The 16,140-nt window shown below is 37.7% G+C and overlaps 1 protein-coding gene across 7 annotated transcripts in view; it reads right to left on the bottom strand.

Annotated features, from left to right (window-relative positions):
* Nucleotides 1–16,140, bottom strand: part of Nav3 (neuron navigator 3) — a 560,089-nt gene that overhangs the window by 314,446 nt on the left and 229,503 nt on the right. The window lies entirely within an intron of this gene.

The raw sequence follows: 16,140 nt of genomic DNA on the forward strand, positions 1-16,140 counted from the left end.
CATGAAATTCCTGAAGGCAGGAAATAAATATGGATTAGACTTTGTCTCAAATGCAAAAAGCATTTTTATTCTTGGCAAATTGCATGGAGGGCTTTGGATTTGGATGTAAATTTTCATATGACCTATTACTCTCTGCCTTACAGACATACTGATAACAACAACAAAAAAAGCAAACGAAGTATAACCTTGTGCCATAATCCTATAGCATTGGAAACACAAGCGGTCAATTTTCATCCTTATGTTTTGCCTATGTGATAGTACACATTTTCATTAGCTCCAGTTTTAAAACAATGACATTACATCCATTTTCCGAAATATTAAAATATAATTAATTCCTCTGAGTAAAAGTTAATCCTACAGAGACTTTGCAAAAAGATGTTATTTATAAAAGGGTTTAAAACATGATAGATGCATATGTCTAAAATGCTTTAATCCAGTAGTTCTCAACCTGTGAGGGATGCATGTTGGTATGGGGCATTCTGGGTGAAAAAAAAAATCCTCAAGGCTTGACAGTATGAATCAGTTTTCAGCAGATCCTCCAATTTTCACCCTGCCATCATGTCAGAAAGTGTTGTTTATTTTCAGGCTTCAATAACTACATAAAAACAAATGATAAGAATATAGGAATACATGGATAGTCAAGGCCTGCAGAGTCTATTACTTGGAATCAACAGCAGGATGTTAAAGGTTTTATTACATACTCATTGTCAGAAGAAATCATAGGGTGTTCTGCTTCACTCTATATCATATGTATAAACGTAAAATTCTGAAAGCTTATATAAGAAAAAAATGGTAGTATTGTGAATGTATAGAAAAAGGGCTTTAAAACATGGATAAAAATGTTAATTGTAGAGTACATGAATAACCCTCACAGTATATTTACGAGCTTGTAGTGCATGTCTATCATTAGAACTTAGAGATTATACAAGCCAAGCTTTGGCAAATTGAAACAAGAATTACTTTTTAGGTACAGATGAGAAAATTTGGGGTAGCTAAACTCTGCTAGATGGTCTTCCTGCCCTTTTCTCTGGGCTCACCCAGGAATGTGAGGATTGCTGGCTGTCACTGACTCACACATAAGACATGCATTTACTCTCTCTTTATTGGGGACTGGGACAATGTGACAGCAATTACCCACAGACTTGTCAAATATGTATCTATGTTTAATTAAGAGTAACTAATAGGAACACTATTGCTCTATGAAGCATAGCCTCAAAGTCTTCAATATCGTAGCAGAGTCTTGCTATTGCTAAAAGTAAACTGTCAAAGCTGTTTCAAATTTACTGTGGGTCTAAACAGATATCTTTTCCCTACCTCAAAAGTGCTGTACCATTTTGGAATCTTTCAGAGTGTCACTGGACAGAGATATTATAACAAAACAGAAGTGATTCATCAATTTTTTTTTCAAAAAAAGTATACTAAATCCCAGTGATATGATAGAACAGTAGCCTAATTTCACAAATATTTAATTACATATAAGAATGTATACTTAATTACATGTAAGATTGATGTTTAGTGCAATACTTTTCAAAGAAATACAGAGTATATGCTAAATAGTATTTCTAAGTAAAAGATGACTAGACATATTTGATAATCTTGTACCTGATAAAAATTTAATAGAAACTAAGAATAGACAGTATGATTAAGAAGTTGACCTTGAAATTAAGAAACTCTATCTTTAAGCGATATGTAGTTCTATTTTGGAGCATTCCTTCTCAATTTTCCCAAAGCATGTTTGTCTGTTCAGCATGCAACACTCACACATGATTATACGGTTCACTCCCAGCCTTATGTCCTGCCTTTTTTCTTTACCTTTATCAAAACACAGTTTTCAACCATGAAACCTTGTTGGAATACAAATTTTCTAATGATCAGCAAGTTTTCTGATTCGAAAATCAACTAAAAACATAGGAGATACATGCTACACAATAATCATTAAAGTAAGACTTCAGTGATTTACTCATAGGTGTTTGAGTTTAATATATGAGCTACTATGAAGCACAACCAAAAATATAATAAAGTTGCTTTAGGCTGAATCTACAGAAATGGGCTGACTTCCAGTTGAAGAGACTAGCAGAAACATTGCTTCTTTTGGCCAAACATCACTTGGAAAGTTCTCTTTTTATTAATTCTTAACTTTAACTTTGAAATGTTAGAAGCTAATTTATCTGTGTCTAAAAAGGCTAACCCAGAGGAAGGCTCTAAAATTGTAAAATCCATAAAATGTATGGAATACTGAGATACCTCTTTCAGAGAAGAACAGCATAAACTGAGGTATTTTTATTTCTCTAGCACTGTGTATGGCATCAAGTACTTAAAAGGTTAAGGCTTTGTATGTGTTTGTGTAGGTTTGTGTTTATGTAGGTTTGTGTGTGTGTGTGTGTGTGTGTGTGTGTGTGTGTGTGTGTGTGTTGAGTGTGAATTTGTAGTGCAACAAATCCAACTTAGGGCCTTAGACATGCGAGACAAGCACTGACCACTGAAATTCAACCCCATATCCTAGCTAAACGCTTCATTTGTTTGTTTGTTTGCTTGTTTTCAACATTTCTGATTTCTAACATCAACTTTGGCTTTTAATCCTATGTGTCTAACTATCAAATATAACAAGACTTAGGTAATGATGGCTGAATACATGAATGAAAGAATATATTAGTGAATTCAAACCAACAAATGGAAATTATTGAGAGACAATTTTCTTTATTAGTGTAAGAAGATATGTACACCTTCTGAAGTGCTAGATCTGATAATTAGAAATATTCTGCCTATGAACATATATTATATTATTTGAAAGTTTATATTAAAATAACTTAAAATATATCTATCTTGGTGAAGTGCATACCCAGGGAACTTAAAAAACTCTTTCTACAAATTATTGGGGAAAGTAGAGTCACAGTCTTTAGAACAGGCAGTGGTCAAAAAAGTAGTATAGACAAATAATGTCAGAGAATATCCAATGACATTAAATTTTGGAAATATGGTCAATTGCATTGGTCATAAAAGAATGGTAGATATCAACTATAATAAAATCCCACTGCACAGAACCTAAGTCTACGATGTCATAGGACTGAGAAACTCAGGACTGGGATGAGAGTTCCTTGAGCCTCATTTGACGTTGTAAGAAAACCATTGGTTATAACAAATTTGGGAAACAACTGACAAATCTGATTATATTCATCTCCCATGTGCTAGCAATTTCACTCCTAGATATTTCTGCATCTGGTACTGATTAAGTCACAGTGTTCTTCACACCATCACTGTTCATAAGTCAGCAAATTGTGTTTCATCCAAATTCCTATATTTGGCATGGAATAGATACACAATGTGGAAAATTTATTCAGCAGAATACATATATGCATGTGTGTGTGTGAATGTGTGTGCACACACGCATGTAAAAACAATCTAAACTGTAAATGTCCATGTCAGAAATTGTAAATATCTATTTCCTGTTTTGTATTTGTTTCACAGGTGTATTCCTTTATTGGAAATTCATCAGCTCACACTGTTGATATACTTTCGGTGTATGTGTGTATTAAACATTAATACATATTTAAAATGTTCAAAGCAGGCTAAGTATTTTACAAAGCACTATTGTGAACTTACAGAAAAAAAGATTTGCTTCATGATTCCTTGTAAGTTGGTAATATTTTTGAACTGAAGTTATTTTGTGAATCATTACTCCATTATCATAACACATGGGCTTTGATAGGTTGATTATAGATATCTTTTCTTTACAGAGCTACTTTGTATTTCATAAGTGAGATTCTCTTACTTTGTTTTCCTAAAGGCAGCTGCTGCTTAATTCCAGTTAGCGTATTAATATTGAAGCAATAATTCATGTTAGATAATGGAAATTATACATCAGGAAGTATATGATTCATCTTATTGGTGCTTGGAGCCTTTGCACTTTACTTTCCCATCTGTCAAGTCCACATGAAGACAAATGAGGCAGCACTTCAGATATCTCCAGCTGTGCTGTCTAGCACATAAGAGAAGGAAGATGTTACTGTTGGTTGTTCACGCAGTTGCATGAATGCACGCCTATCAGCATTAAAAAAGCATAGAGCATTCCAGAAAACACAATTATTTGAAAATATTACTGTATCATGACTACATGTTCATTATATTTTTGTGACCGTGTATTTCTGAAGTCATCCAACATTATGTTTGATTCTCTTTGGCTCTTTTCCTTAGCTGAGCCATGATCTTTCTATCCACTAAGATAATGGGGAAAGGAGTTCAACTTAGATAATGTACTTCAGTGATCAATTTTAAATGTTTTAAGCCCATAAAGAAGCTTTGAAAGCCAGGTTTCACTAAGTGAAAAAAAAATGTTTTCCAAATTCAAAAGCCTTTGGAGCAGGGGCTGACTCTGAAATGAACTCAGTGGCTGGCTCTTTCATCAGCTCTCCCTGTGGGGTATAGCCTTACCAGGACACAGAGGAAGAGGATGCAGCCAGCCCTGATAAGTCCTGATAAAGTAGGGTCAGATAGAAGGGCAGGAGGTCCTCTCCTATCAGTGGACTAGGGAAAGGGCATAGGAGAGAAGAGGGAGAGTAGATGGGACTGGGAGGAGACAGGGAGGGGGCTACAGCCAGGCTAAAGAGTGAATAAATTATAATTAATTAATTAATTAATTAATTAGATTTTAACAAAGGTTTCCCTTTGCCCTCCATAAACGCAGTCTTTGGCATTGAGCACAAAGAATAGTATTCTAAAATCTAATGCAGAAGATAAAGGATGAATTTTTCAGTGAAGATAAGTAAAAATTCAAATAACAGTAAATGCAGAGAAATTAGGGAAGGATATATTGAAATAAATGAAGATATACAAAACCCAAAATGTTTGCTATGTTGCTTGCCTTGGGACCAGGTCCAAGAGTGTTAGGCAATAAAAGTACCAAGAAATTATTCAGATCAGAGTAAGAGCTGAGAAAACTTCTGCTCCGTTGTACTTAGTTTCAAGACATATGGTACAGTGTTCTTTCCCTATGTGGACATGCCACAGTAAAGGGAAAAGGACCCATCATTAGATATCTGAAATTATGGATATGGGGATCTGGGCCACTAATGGAACACTTGCCTAGCATTCCACAAGTTATTTTTCAGTTGGAGACTCGGCTCATTCCTGTATTGTCTGGGAACCCGGCTGCACTGAAAAATTCTGAACAAAGGATGGCACTGGAAGTTCAGTTTCTCCTGATGCAGCCCACCAGGTCACCCAAGATGACCACCCAGCCTCTCAGCTTTTAACCATATATGGGCACAATTCCAGCTCATGGCTGACATGTCATCACCTCTCACCTAGGATCTATAAACTCCCCTAATCTTAGCCCAGGTAGGCAACTTCTCTGGCATGGCTTTCTGGGACTGATGAATTCCACTGGGAGTTGCTTCCAATAACGCTATTTTTATGCTTTTTTTTTCCCAATTTGGTTCTATTTGGATTAATACATTGGTGGAGAAGCTTATTATCTGGATGAAAACCTACTAGTTATGGGTTCATTTATGAGAAACACAAACAGACATACACACACATGCACACTTCTATTGTTCTTGAATCTAGTGTCTTAGTATGTTTATGTAGTAATGCAAAAAGGGCTTCATGGTTGCCAGAAAACCTGAATGCTCATTTCTCAAGAAAGAATGGCACAGCATGCTAAGTGGCCAAGCAGGATGGGTCATCTCTGCAGAGAGACCAAGGCTATAGACAGAAACAAAAAAGTCATCAATTATTTCTGTTCACTGACCTTTCTTCACGAATGGAGGTTTAAAATCAAGGAGAAACACATAGAATACTGAAATACATTTTCTTGTCTCAGCAGTATTGTTTCTTAAAGCCCTTTAAGTAAAAGCTATAAATTATAAAATAATTGGATATATTTACTATACTGCAAATGACTTAAAAGCTCTTCAAGGACATATTAGATGATCATGCATTTCTATAGAGAACGAGGTCGATCCATGAATCCACCCTAGCTAGAGAACATGGATGCTATGACTGAATAGAATCACCTTTCAGATCATGCTGACAAGTGAAGCAAAGAATGTCGAGACACTCTTAAATATTAAAGCATGCCTTGAACATGCCCCCTTTACCTTACTAATTCTTTAAACCAAGACTCTGACTAGAAGACCGTGGGGCTTAAATAGAATGTTGAATTCATTCTCATTGACTGAGCATGTTAGATATACAAGCCTAAGTAAGGGTTCCTAATAAGACATGATGTAATATTGACCTTTGTATCCATGCATAAAATGCAGACATAGAAATGTGTGTATCTATACTTTCTATTAGTACAGTTTAGGGGACTGGCGAGGACTAGGCAGATAAAGCAGCTTGTCATGGAAACCTGAATGCCTGAGATCAATCCCAAGATGCACATAAAAGGAAAAAGAAACCTGATTCCACAAGGTTGCTCTCTGATTTACATGTACTCCATGGCACACATGCTGTAGCACAAATGAATATATATATACATATATATAAATATGCACATATATACATATATATACCAGAAGCATACATGAACAATAAATAAAATTTAAAAATAGTTTTCAAGTGAAAACTTTTAGATGACTCATTCGAATCTGCTGTTTTAATTTTACCTGGGCATAAAAAAATGACTTGCATTAGAAGCTTTTCCATTATCAATTTAATCTTCATTATTCTGCATTTTATGACCTAGGTCTTCTTCAGATATCTGTGACCACCAGTGATTTCGGGTAGTTTTGCTCCAGATGAATTTGGTACAATACACTAACCCCTCAAAGCACTATTACACACAAATGGAAGACGTGACATTCACATTCATGAAAAAAAATAGGTAGGATTTAGAACTACACTTTATGAAGCACACATGAAACAAACCACTTGTCAATGGAATAATAATATAAAAAAATCAATTTTTTGGAACAAATGTGTTTCAATTGTTAATTGTAGTTAAGACATTGTATTAGGGACTCTTGTGGGATATAAACAGGACTTAAAAGAGCCACTCATTAGGGATGAGTTTAAATGAGAAATTTAATTTTAACCAGGTTGAGTGAGGCTTGACTATTTGGTGAGATCATGGTGTTAGAAGAGACTGTTTGTCCAATAACGTCTTTGATGAATATGCCACAAAGTCAAAGACATTCCTGGGACTTAAAATTTACAGTTTCCAAATCCTGACCAAGGGGCAAGTAGCATAATATTTTCTTCCATGTCAAATTGAATGCAATTATTAGAAAGCGATGTTTTCATGGCCTTCATAGAAATTTTTCTCTTCTTACCAGAGTCTTCTGTGTAAAGCATGATTCTCAATCTTCTCAGTGCTCTGACCCTTTAATACAGTTCCTCATGTGGTGATAACCCCCCAACCGTAAAATTATTTTCACTACTACTTCGTAAGTGTAACTTAGCTTGACCACTGTTATGAATTATTTTGTAAATATCTGATTTATGTAGGGTATCTGATATATGAGCCCTGTTTAAGAGTCGTTTGACCCACAAAAGGCTCATGACCCACAGTTTGAGAACTGCTGAGCGAAGGTCAAGGACAACGGAGTTTAATCAGCTACTGATCCACAGTGCATGGCACAGCCGGCGGAGGGCTTCTTCTATGGAAGCTAAGGTAGCTAGCACTCTGTCCTTTAAGCTTCTGCCAGTATAAATGCTTCAGCTACTTCATAGGTTATGAGCCATAGTGAAAAGAATAGGAGCTCATTCTTCAGTATTTGTAGTGGAAGACAAGCTTCCTATGTCTCCAACTAGGCTACATTTAGCAGAGAAGAGGACTTGATTTATTTGGAATATAGTGCAGCACAGTGAAGAATTCTCATAGGTACCTTCTGCCCAGCAGCTTCAGGCTTATCCCAGAAGCCATGGTACAAGATGACTCTCATGTGCAGTCTACCACCTAATTTCACAGCTAGTAGCAAAACAGGCCTTAACTCAGAGTGTTTTTGCTATTTCAACATGGCTGTTTCTATTTATAAAGATACTCAATCCACTTGGTTCCTTCTTCCTCCCTGTCTGAGACATAGTTTACAAAAAGAAACCAGTCATTCCATTAACACATTGCCAGGAAACCCAACTGTTGTTTGCTGGAACAGACTAAAAAAAGACCCACACCTAGACTTATGCCTGACTCAGCCTTACTCACGTCTGCTCTTACAGGCTCTTCCTTCTGACTGAACTCTGAAGTTTCACTATGCTCACAAGAAGGCTGTCTTCGCTTGTTCATACAGCAGTTTCACGTATGCCTCCACAAGATCCTCTAAGTAAAAGCTTGTCCCACAACAGGAAGCAACCACTGCCAAGTTCTTTGGTGAGTAGCAACGTGTCCCCAAGAAGAACCAGTAGTCAAGACATTGAACAAAAGTTTTACACATCAGCATTAGAAGAGAAAAGAAAAAGGGGAAAGGAGACATTGAGTGTGTCTCTAAGTCTTTTCTCAGCTGGACATAAACTGTACCAACTCAGAGGTGCAGCACAGGTCACACACCATGAGAGTACCTATAAGAACTCTGTCTCTGAAAACTAAAGCAAACTGCATTTACAGTGGTGGGAACACAGGAATAAGAAATCTGAGTTATTGAGCTGGGTGATAGTGGCACATGCCTTTGATCCTAGAACTTAGGAGGCAGAGGCAGGCAGAACCTCTGTGAGTTCAAGTACAGCCTGGTCTTCAGAGTGAGCTCCAAGATAGCCAAGGCTACACAGAGAAACCCTGTCTGGAAACATCAAACCAAACCAACCAACCAAACAAACAAACAAAACTTATGTTTAAGGAGTTTTTATCACTACTCTTTAAAAATATCAAATTTAACCAAAATAGAATTGCTATTTGATCAAGGCTGAAGAAGAGAAAGGGAAACATCTTGTCTGTGACATCTATACTTCTTGAGACATCTTTTCTTACGCAGATCAAATGAGACAATGCCATGTGGTAGAAACTGTAAAGAAGACTGGACCCTTATAATCTTTATTTGTTTTCATGGGCAAACTCTTTCCTGCCGAATGATCCAAACTGTTACCTTTCAGTTGTACTTCATCTTTCCTCTTTCTTTTGTTTTAGTTCTTTCTCTTCCTTCCTTCCTTCTTTCCTTTTCTCTTTCTTTCTTTCTTTCTTTCTTTCTTTCTTTCTTTCTTTCTTTCTTTCTTTCTGCTTTCCTTTTCTTTCTTTCTTTCTTTCTTTCTTTCTTTCTTTCTTTCTTTTTCTTTCTTTTCTTCTTTTCTTCAAATAGATTCTTCTCTCATATAATACACTCTGTCCAGTATCCCATCCTTCCAACCTCCCACCCTTTCAATTATCTCACATTGATTCTTCTGGACATCAGAAGAATTGGATGTTATACCACTGGATGTAATTGCATGTTACACCTAATGGTGTAACATACACAAGGGATGAAGAAATTCAATATACTCCTACGAGCAATTTATCATCTGTCTAGTTTCTCTAGATAGACTGTGGTACATTTCTCTTTCTGAATTGAAAAAAAATAGTCGTCTAATATTGAAGACAGTTTTCCACATTCAATCAAAACAGATAAAAGACATGTGTGATATTTAAAAAACAGATTCTTAAAATCTAATGTTATCACGTAAACAAATGCCTCTGATAATTTTAGCTATAGACAAATCGTCTCTTCCTCTTTGCACTCCCCCAGTCTTCCGTCAATAGTCTATTGTTAAAGCATGGACTTTCTCCCAGACCACATCCTGTCTGTCCTATACAGAAGTAGCATGCTGTTGCAGAAAAACAATTTTTTTTCCTCTATGTGCAGCTGCTGAAGACACAGAGAAAATAAACTCAGTGGCATCCAAAACACCACTTTATTAAACTCAGTGTCTAAGATTTGTTTTGGAAATTGTCTGATGAATTTCAGGAATTATGAAAGAAACCAGGACTCTAATTCAGGCCTTTAGACTAGAAGATTAGTAAGTTCTGATGATACGACTGATGCCTTTACACTAAATGCAACAGACACTCTTCATATTTAGATTACAAAAGTAAGCATGAAAGTATACAAATATTCAATAGAAAAATAATCTTTAAATTAGTCTAATATTGAAATACAAGGCAGGAAAACAATAATTAAATCTGAAATAAAAATTTCAGAAAAAATCGTTATGGAATTAAATGCAAATGCTCTTATGAAAGATTTGTTGCACATGCAGGAAGCCAAATTTCCTGAGCAAGCATTAGTTCTTGGTAATGGTTTGAACCTTGAAATAGTCTCAGAGTATCTACAGAAGTCCTACATTGAAACTTAATTACTATTATATCATTATTAATAGATCAATACAGAAAAAGATAATGAAGTCATAAAAGTGTGGCATGTATGCAGATATTTAGGGCCATGATGAAAGAGCTAAAACACCACATTCACCCTGTTCTATCCTGGTCTATTGGCATGTATCATTTCTTTCTTCTCCAGCACAATGCAGCAACAGGGTACCATCTTAAAAGCAGAGGCAGTTTGTCACACAAAGCTTCTATGGTCTTGATGGTTGACATCCCACACTATACCTAACTTTGAAAACTGTGTCCTCTTATTTACGATTCCCTGTGTGGTATGAGGCTACTAGAACACAAATGGATTGAGACAAACACTGATTAAAATAACATCATTTCACTCCACCTTCAGGCCTCAGATGCTCACTCACATCCAAATATGTTCCTATAAGAGAAACGTGTGTATATGTGAAAAGATACATATGAGAATTCCCAGCAAATATTTTATAGATCAATTTTTCTCTACAACCATCTTTCTCCATTTCTTGGTACTGATTACATTTCTATTTTATTTGTATATTTATAAAATCTTACATATATACGTATAAAGTTTACTAAATTTTGTTTTTCTTTTTCAAATAAGTCATGTTCTAAATCAGTGACTGTGTTCTGTAGGCAACCACGATTGTCTGGAATATTTTCAAGTGTCACATATGTAGAATAGAAACCTATCCAAAATGTAAGGAACATATAACAAACTCCAAATAAACATTGTTGAAAACTGTTATATCTGATATCTGTAAGTAACATTATAGGTTATTTATTTTGAAAAAGAATATACTGAACATATATTTATAGAAGAGCCCAATTGTTATAAGTATATTTTCTACAGTATGTTTGATATTAATCTATTACACATGCATACATAAACATTAAAGCAGCATATATGCACATATGTCATATATGTGTATGCAAATGCATACTGACATTTACCTATGTAGCAAACACTTATGGACAGACCAATAAGCTGGATAAACAGTTAACTAGGATCCAAGATGTAGATCTAGGAGTGGTAAATGTAAGGATTTTTATTTACTGAAATGGCAGCCTTTTATAGAATACATGAGGTCTATCTCGTATCTGAGAAAAATAGCTCTGTGAACATAGTGTCAGCCAATGTTCATGGGAAAAAACAAAATGACACTGAGGATACCAAGAAGCCAGCCAAAAGAAAGAAGAAATAGCTGTAAAAAGCAAATAGCTTAAAGAAATAAAAGTGACACAGTTTTTTTTAATGTCCAAAATAATAGAATAATTTTGGCAAGAATATAATGCTATAGAAAATCAATAAAGACAGAGAAAGTTTAAATAGAAGAATTCAGAAATTAAGATATATACAATCTTTATTGTTTAGGATGCTAAAAACTGATCAGTTTCTCTTGAACCAACCTACAATAAAATGACATCCATTTAACATAACACATAAATATCTTAGATACCAAAAAGCAAAACAAAACAAAAACAAAAACAAAAAACAACTGGTCAATATACAAACCAATAGGCTTCATTGTGACAATTTCATACACATATGATTATTTATTCATTTCTTCATTAAATTTTGAAACAGGGTCATGCTGGTTGGGAACTTGCTATGTAGCCAGGAATTACCTTAAACTTCTGGGATTACAAGTATGCCTCACCATGCTGTGTTAGGAATAAAACCCAGGGCTTTGCTGATGTTTGTTTTTGTTTTGTATGCAACATAAGCATTCTGTTGACCTTCCTTCCAGCCCCTATATCTTGTTCTTACTCATCCCTACCCAAATGCACTCCTCTAGGCCCCCAGAACCTTTTGCTGGTCTATGTATTTCCTCCAGGTTCTGTTTTCTGCTTTCCTGACATGCATTCCAATAATATGTCAAAGAAAAGTAGGATCCAGATATGTTGTCATGTACAATGCATTGTAAAAATAAGTTAAAATCATTTCAGAATTCATCTTATAATTCAAGTGGGGTGTTATTACTGTCCTTTGTAATTTCTTTCTGTGGTCTCAAAGGATCATAATATGACTTCTTTCATCACTGGTGGTGAATTTTTTCAATGACCTGATTCCTCATTCCTATTCAATGGCTCCTTGGAAATGATTTGCAATGTGCTGAGAGAAGTTACAAGTTGCTTCCAAACCAAGGGTAAACATTCCATTACCCAACTGTGTAGCCAGCTACTTACGAATATACAGAAGCCAACAAATGCTCCTTCCTGCTGGGATGCCTGATTCTACACTGACTTTGTAAATTTCACCTCTAGAGTTCAGATCTTATACTCCCTTGGCCTTCTGGATCATATTCCTTATGAAGAGTTCCCAGTACCAGCAAGAGAAGAACTGGAAGTAGGATTGAGTGTCAGGTCCAAGAGTAACTTCATGATATCAGTCTGGATTGGCAAGTTGGAACATAAGAAATAGATGGCAGTCTGCAAAATCACATAGTGGAATAGCTGGAGAAGACAGAGGACCGCAGTGAGCTTTGTTTATGAGAATTTTCTGTAGAAATCTATGTCAGTTGTATGGACAATTGCTGTATTTAAACAACTGGATAAATTACAAAATCCTCCTCCTCTGCATTTTAGGAATAATGGTCTTATTCTGATGTAGTGTTTTGCTTTTAAATAGATGTACTTACAAATCAGGACAACTGTGTGACAATCTTTAAGACGATATAGATATCTTAGGAGGTTTCTTTTTTCCTAAAAGTGTGTCTGATCTCGAAGATCTCATTTGGTTAGAGATTAATTTAGATCAATCTCTAACTAACAAAATGCCTGCTCATATGTTTGATCACACAGTGGGCCTGTACTGCTCTCGTCACTCGGTATGATAAAGGGCAGTGAGTCCAAGTGCTAAGCAGAGTAGCTAGGCAGATGTCCAATGTTCTTTTTTTTTCCTTCCCACAGATTGCTGAAGACAGGTGTGGTGACGAGACAAGCTAGAATGTACCTAGTTTCTAGGGTTAGCATATATACATACATACATACATATATATATGTTTTTAAACTATTTTTTCAGATCCTCTAGATCCTTTTTAAAAATAGTTTATTCACTTTATATCTCATCTCCTCACCCCCTCATCTCCATCCCACCCTTTCTGTCTGCACCTCCCCCACCCCCCACACATACATACTCCATACCTCTCCCCTAGTCTACTGAAAGGGAGAGTTCTCCTCATCTACTATCTGACTTTACCCTATCAAGTCTCTTCAGGACTTCCTAGAGCCTCTTCCTCTGTGGACTGGCAAGTTCACCCCCTCAGGGTGAAGTGATCAAAAAGCCCTGGGAAGGAAGCTGGATGTTCCGCAGGAGCCCTTCTAAGATTTGTGGGAATGATCTCAGACTGGTGGATGGTTCTCAGGGAATTGCATGTGGGTCTCCTCAGATGCTTGATCCTGGGGAACAAGTGGATTCCTCATGGGATCAGGAATCTTCCTTTCGCAGAGGGAAATCCTGGAATCATCTGCTCTCGCCCTGGCTTTCTTGGTCTGAGGTTAGTAAGCCCAAGAACTGTGCGCAGACAATGTGCTTGCTGGGCGCAGATTTATTAGAGAACCTATGAGCTCAGAGGTCCTGTTGGTCTCCTTGTTGAGAACAGTTGAGCCTTGGATCAGTGTCAGAGGGATGAGGAGCGGGGATAAGAGGCTAGGTGGAAGGGTGGAGCCTGGCCTGGATGGTAAGAGTGGGCCCGGAATTTGGAACTAGGAGCTGCTGAAACCCAAAAGATGTCCAACTTTGCCCAGGTTTGGAGCCTCATCTGTTGTATCAGAAGGTATCCACTCCATGGACAGACAGTGAGAGTGTGCACCCAAAGCCATAGCCGTAAGGTGCTGGTACCAGAAGAGTATCCACAGATGGGCTTGGATCATTGGACGAGACCTGCAGCAGAGCTGCGGAATTTCTCACAGTATTAACCAGGTAGGCTGAAGATGGACCCTTACATTTCCCAACGGGTTCTCCTATCACCTGAGAAACCCAGAAGTCCACGTTTTTCACTCAGCTTTCACTACTTAGCTGCTGTTCAGATACCCTGTGTGGTCTGTGCCACCATCTTGGATCTATCCTTAAACTATTTCTTTCTTTTCTTAACCCCGGCGCAGAAGTAGCCCAAAGCAACTCAGTATCCAAGCGGGTTCCCCAATAATAGAACCAGGGACCATCTCTGACATGAACTCATGGCCTGGCTCTTGGATCACCTCCACCTGAGGGGGGAGCAGCCTTACCAGTCCACTGAGGAAGGCAAAGAAGCCAGTCCTGATGAGACCTGATAGACTATTGTCAGATGGAAGGGAGGAAGACCTCCCCTATCAGTGGACTGGGGAGGGGCATAGGAGAAGAAAACGGAGGGGGTGGGATTGGGAGGAGATGGGGAAGGGAGCTACAGCTGGGATACAAAGTTAATAAACCGTAATTAACAAAATAAAAAAAACTCATTTATAAAATTAAACAAATATTTATTATAATTTATTCAATTTGTATCCCAGCTGTGGCCTCCTCCTCTTCTCCTCCCAATCTCTCCCTCCCTCTCCCTTATCCTCCTACTCCCCTCCCGTAGTCCACTGATAGGGGAGGTCCTCCTCCCCTTCCATCTGACCCTAGACTATCAGGTCTCATCAGGACTGGTTGCATTGTATTCCTCTGTGTCCTGGAAAGGCTGCATACCCCAGGAAACGGTGATCAGAGAGCCTGTCTCTGAGTTCATGCCAGAGACAGCCCTTGCTCCCCTTCTAGGGAACCCACTTGGAAATTGAATCTATGGGCTACATTTGGCAGGGGTTTTAGGTCCTCTCCATGCATGGTCCTTGGTTGGGGTATCAGTCTCTGCAAGGACCCCAGGGCCCAGTTTTTTGTTTGTTTGTTTGTTTTGTTTTGTTTTGTTTTGTTTTGTTTTGTTTTTTGGCTCTGTTGGTCTTCTTTGGGAGCTCCTATCCCCTCCAGGTCTTTCTTTCTTTATATTTTTTAATATTAGTTACAGTTTATTAACTTTGTATCCCAGCTGTAGCCCACTTCCTCATTCCCTCCCAATCCTACCCTCTCTCCCTCATCTCCTCCCTGCCCTTTTCCAAATCCACTGATAGGGGAGGACCTCCTTCCCTTTCATCTGACCCTGGTTTAACAGGTATCTTCAGGACTGGCTGCAAAGTCCTCCTCTGTGGCCTAGTAGGGCTGCTCCTCCCTTTGGGGGGGGGTCAAAGAGCCCACCATTGAGTTCATGTCAGAAATAGTCCCTGTTCCCCTTACTAGGGTTCCCTTGAATACTGAGCTACCATGGGCTACATCTGAGCAGAGGTTCTAGGTTATAAACATACCTGGTCTTTGGTTGGAGAAACAGTCTCATAAAAGACCCCTGTGCCCAGATATATTTGGTCCTGGTGGAGCTCCTGTCCTCTCCAGGTCCTCTCTTCTTTCTTATGATTCCCTGAACTCTGCTGAAGGTTTGGTTATGAGTCTTAGTATCTGCTTTGATACACTGCTAGGTAGAGTCTTTCAGAGGCAATGGAATACTACTCAGCCATTAAAACCAAGGAAATCATGAAATTTGCAGGCAAATGGTGGGACCTTGAAAGAAAAAGATCATCCTGAGTGAAGTATCCCAAAAGCAGAAAGAGACACATGGTATATACTCACTTATATAGATCTATAAGATAGGATAAACATGCTGAAATCTATACACCTAAAGAAGATAAACAAGAAAAAGGCCCCGGGGTAAAATGATCAATCCTCACTTAGAAAAATAAATGGGATGGACATTGAATGTAGGAGAAAACAGGTAACAGGACAGGAGCTGACCACAGAGGGCCTCTGAAAGACTCTACCTAGCAGTGTATCAAAGCAGATACATACTAAGAATCACAGGTCTTTCTATCTCCCCCTT

This window comes from Meriones unguiculatus, chromosome 2, assembly GCF_030254825.1.
Source record: "Meriones unguiculatus strain TT.TT164.6M chromosome 2, Bangor_MerUng_6.1, whole genome shotgun sequence".
NCBI lineage: Eukaryota > Metazoa > Chordata > Mammalia > Rodentia > Muridae > Meriones > Meriones unguiculatus.